This window comes from Alosa pseudoharengus, unplaced genomic scaffold (genome assembly GCF_046254945.1).
Source record: "Alosa pseudoharengus isolate Yale_2024_CS ecotype anadromous, Long Island Sound unplaced genomic scaffold, YU_APseudo_1.1 YU_APseudo_1.1_scf_18, whole genome shotgun sequence".
NCBI lineage: Eukaryota > Metazoa > Chordata > Actinopteri > Clupeiformes > Clupeidae > Alosa > Alosa pseudoharengus.
Window position 1 is genome coordinate 7,271,937 of NW_027468650.1, and position 12,500 is coordinate 7,284,436.

A 12,500-nucleotide genomic window follows, 5' to 3' on the forward strand; every position below is an offset into this window, starting at 1 on the left:
TGAGGGTCTTGTGATGAAAGGTATCTAAAAAGCTCTGTCCTCTCTCTCCTCTTTTCCGCACCCCCAATTAAGCACATTCCCAGAATATGCCAACAGTGGAGTTAAAAGCCTGAATAGGCATGTCTAACTGAACCATAACACCAGAATAAAAAGAGAATTAAAAAAAAAATATATATATATAAAAAACAAAAACATCTCACTAGCTCATTGCTCATTTTAAATAGTTGTTCTCAGTGGCACGATACGTTCACAGAGCTGTGAGGATTTTTTAAAGTCCTGTCTACCTTATTCACAACAATGAAGCCCAATCCAACTGACGATTTTTCACACATGAACCCATGCCCAAGACTGCCATACTTAAAGTGTTACACTGCTGAAGAGAATACAACTTTGGTCAAATCTGTTTTCAGAGGTACATATGTTATCCTCGCTTGACTCGTATTTTAAAACATTAAAGTTGAAAGTAATAGGATCCATAGGAGCCATCAGGATCAAGTGAGGGTAGGTTGTGAATGTGTGTGTGTGTGTGTGTGTCTGTTTGTGTGTGTGTGTGTGTGTGTCTGTGTGTGTGTGTGTGGTGAGCCAATTAGCATCGAAAAGGCTCGCAACAATAACACCATTATGTATCTGACATTTCCCTAGATGAAATTAAAGTTGTTGGGGAAAGTGAGTTGGCGCTAGCATGAAATTGCTAATTTCTCATGAATCGCACAGCTCCATACAATAATTGCTGCCAAATGTGTAGCAATTTATTGACAGCTCTCTGTCACGGATTAAAGCTGAAAATACCATGTCATTACTAGCACCACTCCCTTGCAATTACCACCATATCCTCCTAATGAAAAATGATCAAAGGGAAAGAGAAAAACTGGGGGAAAAAAATAAAGTAATAATTTGGGAAGCCCATCACTGTGCTTAGGCTGTCAGAAGCCTGCTATAATGAGGGGTACCCCCCCCCTTCTCCTTACTTTGTTGCTTTTAAAAGGAAAGGGGTTTTGTATGTGACTGGATCTTGTAGTTGTTAGGGGACAAGAGGGGGAAAGTAGATGAGAGGATGATATGATAGGGAAGTAGGGAAGACAGCAGGGGGCAGAGAATAGGGGTGAGGAGGAGGAGGAGAGGGAGCGCTCCATCATTCATTCATTCCGTCATTCCTTCTTTCCTCTCATCTCATGCATGATTAAGTGTTGACATCAGAACGGGGGGAGTGGAGTTGCTTCAGTTTCAGCTCCCCCCAGGACGTCTTGCCGAGGACAAGACGGAAAAACATGATGAAACGGCAGTATCAAAAACCCACCTGCAAATGAGGTGACGATGGTCAGCCCTGCTTGAGCAATATTTACATTTCTCCCCTCGTTTTTGACGTTTTATCTCACGATGCGTTCGCTCCCTTGCTCGCTCGTCGTCGCTGCCTGTGTCTGCGTTGTGGTAATCTGTCAGATGCGTGTTGCTAAATTGTTATTGTCTCCTTTGGAATATGAATGGGAGGCATCCAGAGATTTGCAGCCCTATTACAGACACAAAATGGGCCATCAAAGCAGCTGCTGCTGCCTTGAAGAGCGGAGGGGAGCGGATGGGGAATAAGAGCAGACCGTGGAAGTGCAGAGTTATTTTTACCGCTGAACTCTGGGCTAGTGTCACTGCTCCAGCCCCATTTGGCCCTTCCTCTCCTCTCCTCTCCTCACCTCTCCTCTTCCCTCCCCTCCTCTCCTCTCCTCTCTTCTCCTCTCCTCTTCCCTCCACTCCTCTCCTCACCTCTCTTCTCCTCTCCTCTCCTCACCTCTCTTCTCCTCTCCTCTTCCCTCCTCTCCTCTCCCTTCCTCTCTTCACTCCTGTCCTCTCCTCTCCTCTTCTCTCAACTCCTTTCCTCTCCTCTCCCGTCCTCTCCCCTCCTTTCCTCACCTCTCTTCTCCTCTCCTCTTCCCGCCTCTCCTTTCCTGAACTCTCCTCACCTCTCTTCTCCTCTCCTCTCCTCTCTTCTCCTTTCCTGAACTCTCCTCACCTCTCTTCTCCTCTCCTCTCCTCTCTTCTCCTTTCCTGAACTCTCCTCACCTCTCTTCTCCTCTCCTCTTCCCGCCTCTCCCCTCCTCTCTTCTCCACTCCTGTCCTCTCCTTTCCTCTCCTCTCCTGTCCTCTCCCCTCCTCTCTTCTCCACTCCTCTCAACTCCTTTCCTCTCCTCTTCCCGCCTCTCCCCTCCTCTCTTCTCCACTCCTCTCAACTCCTTTCCTCTCCTCTCCTGTCCTCTCCTCTCCCCTCCTTTCCTCACCTCTCCTCTCCTCCCCTCTCCTCACCTCTCCTCTCCTCACCTCTCCTCTCCTCTCTCCTCCTCTCCTCTCCTCACAGGCAGTGCAGGCTACTGGGGCTGCTGGGAGGATCACACAGGCTGAGCCTGGGGCGACAGAGGCCATGTCAGCAGAGCTCTGTGCTGGAGCTTTTGTGTGTGTGTGTGTGTGTGTGTGTGTGTGTGGGGTGGGGGGGGGGGGGTATCTCTCTCTCTCTCTCTCTCATATTCATATATTTTTTAATAGTGTTTTATTGGCATGACAAATAGGGCATGACAAATAGGGCATTGTCAAATCAGTTATTAAATACAAAGAATAAGAAATCATACCCTAAAGTTGATAGAGTGTTGAGGTGCAAATAGCATGATAATGAGATTCATAATATCTCCGTCACTTTCTTTCTCCCACTCTTTCTGTCTGCATCTATAAATTCCTTTGTCACACTTTTTTCTGTGCATTTCCCTTTTTGTGCACGGCTCTGTCTTTTCTTTTTTTTAACATTCTCTCACTTCATCCCTCCTGCTCTTTGTTATAAACTCATTCCCAGCTCTCCATCTGATGTCAGTGGATGGAAAGAGATAGAGAGTGAGTGACAGAGGGAGGGAGCGAGAGAGGGAGAGAGGAAAGGAGAGAGAGAGAGAGAAAGGGAAAGAGAGCGCAACACCATTTCATCAGTCAGGGGAGCAGAGCGTGTTTAAATATGAAGTGTTACATCTGCATTAGAGACCTGACGTCTGCTGAGCGGGAGCGAGTGAGGAAGAGTGCGGTGATTAATGATGAAGGGTGAAGTGATCCAGGCTGGCACCACTCCTCACTCCATCCCTCTCTCTCTCTCTCTTCAACTCTCCCTCCCTCTCTTCATCTCTCCCTCTCTCTATCCATCCCTCTGTCTCCCATATGCTCTCTCTTCTATCTCTCCCATATGCTTGCCAGGAGACAGTCACTCTCTCCACTCAAATGGCACTGGAGAACCACCAGTATCCCATCAACCCCCCATATATCTGACTTTTGTTTTAAATTTGCTACTTCTTTTTCCTCCTCGCGGCCTCGACTAACGTTTCCATGGAAATCTCATACCTGCCAGTCACCACAGCACAGAGTTTGAGATGGCTTCCAAAACTCCTCCACAGGGGATGGCATGGAGCTGAGGCTGGGAAAAAAAAATCTGGCTTCACTCTTTACTCCCTGCAGTGTTCTCTAATCGGAAAAGGACAAGACGAAGCTATTTGTTTTGGAGTTTTTTACATATCGTTTCTCAGCACGTTGTTTTAGGCTCTTTACATGATGTTCTGACTTTTTTGTCTACTTGAGCAGGAGCGAATTTCTAAAATTCAGAAAAAGAAAGAAAAGAAAGCAGACCGAATAAAAGAAAGAGAGGGAGAGAGAGAGAACTCCTCCAAGTCAATCCTGTCTCAAGAGGGAGCCAGCTTAATAGGGGCCATGAATCAATACCATTTTTCTCTCCCTCTCCCTGTTTTGAAGCCACCGGAGAGGACAAAGTCAGCAGTGCAGTGTGAGACAGAGAGAAAGAGAAAGAGAGGGGCAGAGAGAGAGAGAGAGAGAGAGAGAGAGAGAGAGAGAAAGGCTCTATCAGTGGTGTGTTTGTGGCAGCTGAGAGCTGTTTGTCAGCCAGACACACAGACCAGAAGGAGGAGAGAGGAAACACACCACGGAGACATTAGTGCTGATGTGTTGTTATTATCCTCCACCCCCTCGCAGGCTGGGAGAACTCATCCCACCCCACTTCCACTCTGCTCCACTGATCGATGGGAATTTGAATGATTGACAAGTGAAATAACAAATGGGGTGGGCCTGCTGAAATCCCAGATGCATGTCACTTTGCACAGAGCCCAGTTTTCATCACTGTCAGTGGGAGCCATTGCCTCCACGGGGAAAAAAAACATGACTGTGCAGAAAGCTGGTAAAGTGTAGCCACTGGCCACTGAAGCAGTGGGAAAAGGGGGATATTGTCTTTGTCAAGAAGTATAATTGGAAACACTGTGTGGTTCAGCAGTCATGGCTTTCCTCACACACACACACACACACACTCTCTCTCTCTCTCTCTCTCTCTTTCACACACACACACGCACGCACACACACACACACACAGAGAGAGAGACAGAGAGACAGAGAGAAGGTTCTAATTTGAGTAAATAATGTGGCAGGCTTTGTATATCTGCATATTTTCACTCAGTTCCCATTCAGATGCATTCATTCCTGTGTGCCTGCCTACACAAATGCGAGTCAATACAGACTGTGGATGACTGAAGAGACTTTAGACATGCTCTGCTCTTTATTCTATTTCAAAATTCTTTCTTTTTCCCCCACTGTGCTATACACACACACACACACACATACACACGCTCAGACAAAGGAGCAGACCACAGTCTGAGCTTGCCCATGCGTCCTTGGTCACGCTGAGGTCTCGTGGCTGTGAGGTCGGGCGGGAGTGTGCCGAGACTGCTGATGCCGCAGGGCCACGGGTCAAGGATTAAAGCAAAGGATTCAGCAGAGCGAGGGAACCTCCAGGGAGCTCCTAAAGAAAGAAAAGGAAGCGAGAACGCAGGAAAGAGAGATGGAGAGAATATAGAGGTGGACGAGGGGGCGTGATTGGTCAGATTGTGCTCATAATCCGCCCGCTTTTTCAATTAAAGGCCCATTGAGGAGGAACGACTTAAGATGTCAGGTCGACTCTCGCAAGCCAGAGGAAGCGCACGTTCACTGTCAATTAAGTGTAATGTCAAAAGCGGTTAAAAGCCCATCGCGGCCGTGGTCCTTGTCATTTCCTCTCAGACCGAGTGGAAATCAATTCGGAAATGACGATAATGCATTAGCGAGATGAGTGGGGCGGAAAACAAATGCCTGGATGAGAGCGGGCGCCTCTGTGGTCAGCCGAGACATGTCGCCCGACTCATTTACATCTTATTGTCATACAGGCCGCAGGGACCCTAATTGCATCGCCATATATCACACGTACATGAGCCTTCTCCTGCATCTGTGTGTCAGTGATCCTATCATTAGCCATTCTTTTGTATGTTTGCGTGTGTGTGTGTGTGTGTGTGTGTGTGCGTGAGATAGAGATAATTCATTAAAGATGTAAATTACTTTTTCAAGTCGGGTTGTATTTTATCTTTTGTCTTGTCAATGTTCCTTTATTGTGGGTACTGCTCACATCAGGGTGTTGGTGATTGATTGCTTCATCTTGAATTCCAAGGCCCCTGCAATTGTGTGGGGACAGAGATACCTGGCTAACCTCATTGGCCATTGATGAATGCTGTCTGCCAATGATTTGTGCTCGACCAGAGAAAAGAAGGAGGGGAGTGGAATGAGTTGGAGAATGCTGGTCCCTTTCTGTAATAAAATCGGATAAGAGAGTGAATGAGTGAGTGAAGAGGGAAGAGAAAGTGAGGGAACAGGGCTATAGGCAGCATGCGGTGGGGGTCTGGGATAAAAAGTGATTTAGATAGCTTGCCACTCCGAGAAGATGAGGCCAATAAACTGGGCAGGAAGAGTGTGAGTAATCCGAGTATCATGGTGTGACCTTACTGACCCTTAAAATTAGAAAAGTGGAGGGGAAAAGATTTGGGAGTCTGAGTATTTCATACAGCACACCTTTGAAGGGTCTTCATGCATCATTATCATGTATAATGGAGTCTCCATTCCAAAAAGTGCATCCCCATGTCTTTAGTATGCCGAAGGCAGGGGAAGGCTACAGACAAAATGGAAATGAACCGATGATCTGTGTGCCTGTGTTCTGTTTCTTTTAGCTATTGAAGTTTGGCAGAAACATATCTTTATCTATTCGGACTCTTTTGTTCTTTTCCTGTTGTTGTTGTTTCCTCGCACTTGATCTAGGATGTGTTTGAAGGAGAGGACGAAGAGAGTTGTTGAGTTATTTTGAAAAGCAGAAATGACCAAAGAGTGAAGGGTCTTCAGTAAATGCATTTAATGGATTTGATTGTGTAGCTTCAATTCTCCTCAGTGATCTAACACCCAATCAGGCGCGCCTGCAGGTGTACGTCCGTACGCACTGTGCGTACCATCAGGCTACTCAACACCAAGAGAAAATTTCCCGTGTGTGTGTATTCACACCAAATTGGCCCACCATACCTTCCCAACTATGGACAGTACCATTAGCTGCATGCCATCAGGCTACAATTTACAATTTTCTATTGAAGTTAGTGAATACCTTATCAAAATTAACGCGCACACATTTTGTTTGAGCAGGAGAGAGAATACGCACGCAGGCACGCAATAGGCTACTTGTTGTTTTCTTTTACTCGGCTATCTATATATGGTTATCAGCACACACTGTTGAGTTAATTCACTAACTCAATACTCATCATGGATATCACAAGTTTAAACAACGAAAACAGAAAGGATGGATGCAGCAAAGCTAGAGGAGTTATTCCAGATGGGCAAGAACAAGGTAGGCAATTGCTTGTCAGAACGTTAGACTGCATTAGACAGCTGTTTAAAGCCAGACGTCACGGTAAGCTAGAACAAAACTAAAGGTAACTTTAGCCTGTATAGGGCTGTATCAAGTTGTCCAAATGAATAGGTCATTGAAGACGTTGTTGTTGTATTATTGCATGTGAATGTTGCTATGCTACTTTTTTGCTGACCAATGCACGGACCTAAAACCAGGAAACGGACAAATATTGTCCACGTGCGAAATGGTTTTTTTCGGGGGGGGGGGGTCAGTGATGGGTGTGCGTACCATAGCATCATTCCTGCAGGCGCCCCTGCACCCAATAGTGAACTATCGTATAGGAGCTATGTGTCAACGAGAACTAATGTTTAAAATAAGAACTGTGGTCCAAATTCAAAAGCACCCTCCCCTGCTCATCCAGACTTGAGGCTCTCGCAGGTTATAAGTTGTATGTTGTAGTATGAGGATCCAACCGAAAGCTGTATCTACAAGGAGTGACAATACCATAATGTTAATGATCATGACAAGTGACGAATCCTTCAAAATAAGTTGAGGTCCACTGTAGGCGAACGTTATAAACTAGTTTTATTGTTACAAGCTTGTGAATTTTTTAGGGCTGTCAATCGATTAAAAAAAATAATCTAATTAATTACATACTCTGTGATTAATTAATCTAAATTAATCGCATATATAATTTTAAATATTTAAATTCAAATGAACCATTAAAAAATCAGCATTAGTGACATTAAAGTTCAAAAACTCTTATTATTATTTTCACTGTTCAAATAATAATATGCTGAGGAAATAAATTCAAAACTGCTTCGGGAAGAAGTTTTTTCTTCACATATAAGGCGTTTCAGGCCACAGATATAACCTAGGGGACACAATAAAAAAAAATTAACACTCCCCTCAATGTCAACACTTATTCCTTTGCATTGATGTGCGACTATGGAGTTGATGAACTCCGGTGATATGCAAATTCCTTGCTGCAGACATTGCAAAGGACTTTATTTTCAACACTTTGTTTTTATCAACACCATCAGGGCGTTTTTTAAAAGTAAATGTTCCAATCAATGATCCAGGCAGCACGTTTTCTTCTCTCTCCTTCATTTTACAGTCTAATTTTTACTGACTAGAACGGCTCGGGTCAAAGGTCATAAGGAATCGATTAATCTGCACACATTTTTTTAATCAGTTATTTTTTCTCAAATTAATTAATCGAAATTAATCAGTTATTTTGACAGCCCTAGAATTTTTATAACTTAATGCACTGTCAATGTTAACTGAATGTATGATTATAATATAACCAAAGCTATCTGAAAACCATCCTGAAAACCAAAGCCCAAATCTTAGTTAGCAGAGGTTGGAGTTAATACTTTCCAGACGCCGATAACATCTTGCTCAATCTCAAACATAACTATGAATGATTACTTCTTTGTTTTGGAGCAAGGATTGTATTGTTCTTTCTTGTTTCAGCCAGATGCAGATCTTAGTCATGAGTTGTCCTCGCTAAGTGAAGCCAGTGAGAGTAGGTCAGGTATGAGAGGCAGATAGCAAAAAAAAAACGACAGCGAGGGGAGGCCAGTGCTTTCACAAAATGCTTCTGCCACAGCCTCTTGATAGGCCAGGAGATGCTTAGACCCTCATTGCTAGAAAAAGAATGACATGATCAAATTATGGGTGGGAAACTTACGACCAGTGTGTGCAATAAGCTGCTGAAATTTGGCCACATCAGTTATTTCAGTCACAGAATTGCATAAACTCTTCAGGCCATAATGTTACAACATATGGCTTCTATTAAAAGATTGAGAAATATAATATTCAGTAGGCTAGGATTGAGCATTAATAACATAACGTCAATATTCTGTTCTAAACTGAATGTACGTTAACCACGTTAGTAAGCAATTGAGACTGAGACAAAGTGTTTCTTGTGTATCTGTAACATTTCCTATCGCTGTAGTTATATGCCTGGTGTGACTCATGGCATGGTTTTCAGTATTAATAGGTGAACATTGGTGACATTCTTTTTAAGGAATTCTGTTTAAATCCCATGCAGAAATGTGCCTTTTCTGAATTCCAGAAACACCATTCTAACACTATGCTATTCTGTACAATAGAGATTAAAGAGTTTAGTAAGGTTCAAATCTGAGAATTTGTTAACTTCACTAAACAGCCCTGTTACAATTAAAAAATAGCTTTAAGCCTTCATGACTCACATATGCAGAGGACTCACCAAAGATGTTGAGTGGCCAACGAGATTGATATGACATTTAGGCCTATGACACAAGCTCTCGTTCACAAGAAGAGAGACAAAGAGAGAAAGAGAGAGAGAGGGTGTAGGGTAAATGCTAAGAGTATTAAGAGTTTATATCAGTGCAAGACTTGTATTTAAATCTATTAAATCTGTTTACTATATGTGTATGTGAGTGGGAATTGTGTGTTGTGTGTGGTTTGAGTACGTTGTGAGCTTCTGACCACACGTGTGTATTTCTAAAGAACACAGCTGGCCCCCAGCACCAGGACAGCTCGCTCACGAGAATGACGGATGAGTCGCTGACCGGGGATGAAATGCCATAAAGCGGGCGGGCAGGACGGGGCCATATCCACCCTGCACCCGCAGCCATCCATCACCCAGGAGGGTCCACGGACCACCGGCTCAGGAGAATGGAGGAAACCTCAGCCACAGGCGGAGATCAACAGCCCACAATGGATCGTTTGGCAGGAGTGTGTGTGTGTGTGTTTGTGTGTGCGTGTGCATGTGTGTGTGTTTCCCCGTTCATGTTTGCCGTGCTCAAGGTCACTTGCCCCCAGTGGTGTACTACATGATATTGGCCCACCATTGCCACACCCATTCCATTTGTCAAATAAATACATTTGTACGTGTGCTCCTGGAGGCCCTGTTTGGCTGCACAACAATGAGCGTGCAGCCACAGCGCAGCAGTGAACGCCTGGCCTCGTTATAGACCACTGGCCGTGTCTTCACGGGTAATTGCCTTTGGGTCACACACCTCTCCGGTTATTTGAACATTTCTCCGTCACCTCATCTCAACTGAAACACAGCAAGAAAAAGGTTTCATATTCTGAGATGGAGGCAGGAAAGGGTTAAAGTGCTAATATGTTTGCTTGCTGTCTGTGTAGAGGCAGGTATGTTGTGAGATTCTTTCCGCTCATTATGTGGTATGGCGCAGCCGCTGTGAGCCGGTCGAGGAATTTGGAATGTCACAGCCAAGCGGCCCCAGCAAGGTTCCTCACACATGCACGAACGCACCGATGCTTTGTTCACGTCCTGCTCAGCAGGCTCAGGTGCACTGGAACTCACAATCTGGAGCAGCAGGGAGACACAAGATGGAGCCTGCGACCCCCCCCCCCCCAACCCCCTCAACTGCCCCCCACCGCCCAGTCTCTCTGTGGACAGAGACGGACTGCTGGTACGATTTGACTGATAAGTGAAGCAACAGTGGAGACTGCTCAAAGAGCTCCGTCTGCCAGACATGGTGCAAGACGCGTCCTTCTGTTGTGTTCGCTTTTGTGCTCGCCGTCAGCGACGCGCTGGGTCTGTGACAGCATTAAATGCTGAGCACTCTCAGACAAGCCGCTTTTACGAGAGTCAAATCAGCCGTGGGCAGATGGTCACAGGCACATAAAATGACCTTCGCATAACCTGACGTCACTGAATGCCTTGTCTGTATTCATGGCCACCGACGAGCTATGAATGACAAGGCTCGCCTGGCATGATATGAACACACTTGACTCACAATTACAAACAGAGCTGAACAGACAAGGATCCGGTTTTAGTATCGGCACGTTATATATAGTGACTGTGCCAATAAAGCCAGGCTCTTTAATTATTCATATGCTAAATCTCTTCCATTATCATTAGTATGTACAATATATACTGACGAGACAGCATATCCGGAAACCAACCAGGAAACAGTCCTAATGCATCTCAATCACTTTAGTATACATCAGAACTTACTAATTATGAAAATACACTCAATGCATGCAAACACAATGCATACACTACAGTACACACACACAAATACACTCATGTACGCACACACACACACACACACAAACACACACTTTGATTCTTGCATCCTGTAACCATGAGAGGAGCGTGAATTCAATATGGAAGTGATATTAATTGATTATACCCATTAGAGGGGTGCACATTAGAAGCGTCATTAACTTTTCTACCCCTGAGCACACAGGCCTGGAACAGATGGCGTTGAATGATGCATTTCTGCCCAAACAGTAAATATTGACAGGTTAGCTGAGTGCCTGTGCATGTGTTAGTGTAGAAGAGAGAGAGAGAAGAAAAGAGAGAGAGACAGACAGAGAGAGAGAGAAGAAAAGAGAGAGAGACAGACAGAGAGAGAGAGAGAGATAAAGAGAGACCCTACTAATTGGCATTCTTTAGCCATGCGGCCAGGACCCCATCAGGAAGGTGCCTTGACCCAGCCATCCCTCTCACTGTCTACAACAGGTCATAAAAACACTGCACCAGTCACTCCACAAGTTACTTACACCATAAGTTGAAGCTTTGTTTTTATTTATTTTTTTATGTCTGAACATCAAACACGTGCAACTAGTAGTACTACTAGTACTACTCCAGCTTGAAACCAATGTCCTTACAAGAGTGTGCATGCTGCTTCCCTTTAATCACTGCAGGTTAGTGTTTCAGTGAACAAACAAACATTGCTACCATCAAGCTAGTATCGAAAAGTCAGTGTATATGTATTGATGATGTGTCTGTGACATGCTGTGCTACATGTTGCACAAAACAACCTGGTGTTCTTAAAATAACAAGACTACACAACAATGTAAGGCGTGGTGCAGCCTAATTAAGTATTAAAGTGATCATCAAAGCTGATATTTAGAAGATGTTTGATCTGTCAACAACAGGGATCAGACACTGAAGGTAGTTTGTAATTTGTGTATGACATCAAGTGGTTCACCTGAGGCTCTGAGAAGATCAGAGACTCCAGAGAGGAGACGATGCTCCTCACAAAGGATAGGATGACAAGCTATGTGAGGATGAACACTTGCTGCAGGGGGTGGAGGGAGAAAGACTAAGAGAGGGAGGAAGAGAGAGAGAGAGAGAGAGTTTGTTGTGTTGAGAGCGAGAGATTAAGAGAGATATATTGCAAGAGATAAAGAGAAATACACTGTGCAGTGTACAGCTTCCAGTTCTCCCCTCAGGGCTGCAAGTATCACCACAACTGTCTCAGCACGCATCAGGAGGGTCTGCAAGTATCACCACAACTGTCTCAGCATGCATCGGGAGGGTCTGCAAGTTAGAATCACTTGTGCTCTCTAACCATGCTCTAGAAAATGGGCCTGTGTACTGTTCTCTAAATATCATTTAAAATATTATGTAATAACATATGTTATAACACCTCAACACGTAATAAGACTGCTATGGTATGTTACATTATGGGGACTCTTGTAACTAATTATTGCTTTGCACTATGATATAAGTGAACATGAACACTTTTCACAGGTACTGGTGTATGTTATCAGCCATCAGCCATTATACTGTATGTTGACGTCTTCATAATGATGGAGGATTCATGCAAAGTATTACCTAGGGGAAATGTGTATAGGGTTTTAATTGTATGTGTGCAAGTTACATCCAGGGAATGTGTATAGATTTGCATATCAAGAGAAGCACATACCGTTTAATAATAGATATGTATAAAATTTGAATAGCAATTCAGTGGTGAAGCTGAAAAAGAAAGAGAGAAAGAGCATGACAAAGACACAGTCACAGCCATGGGCAGAA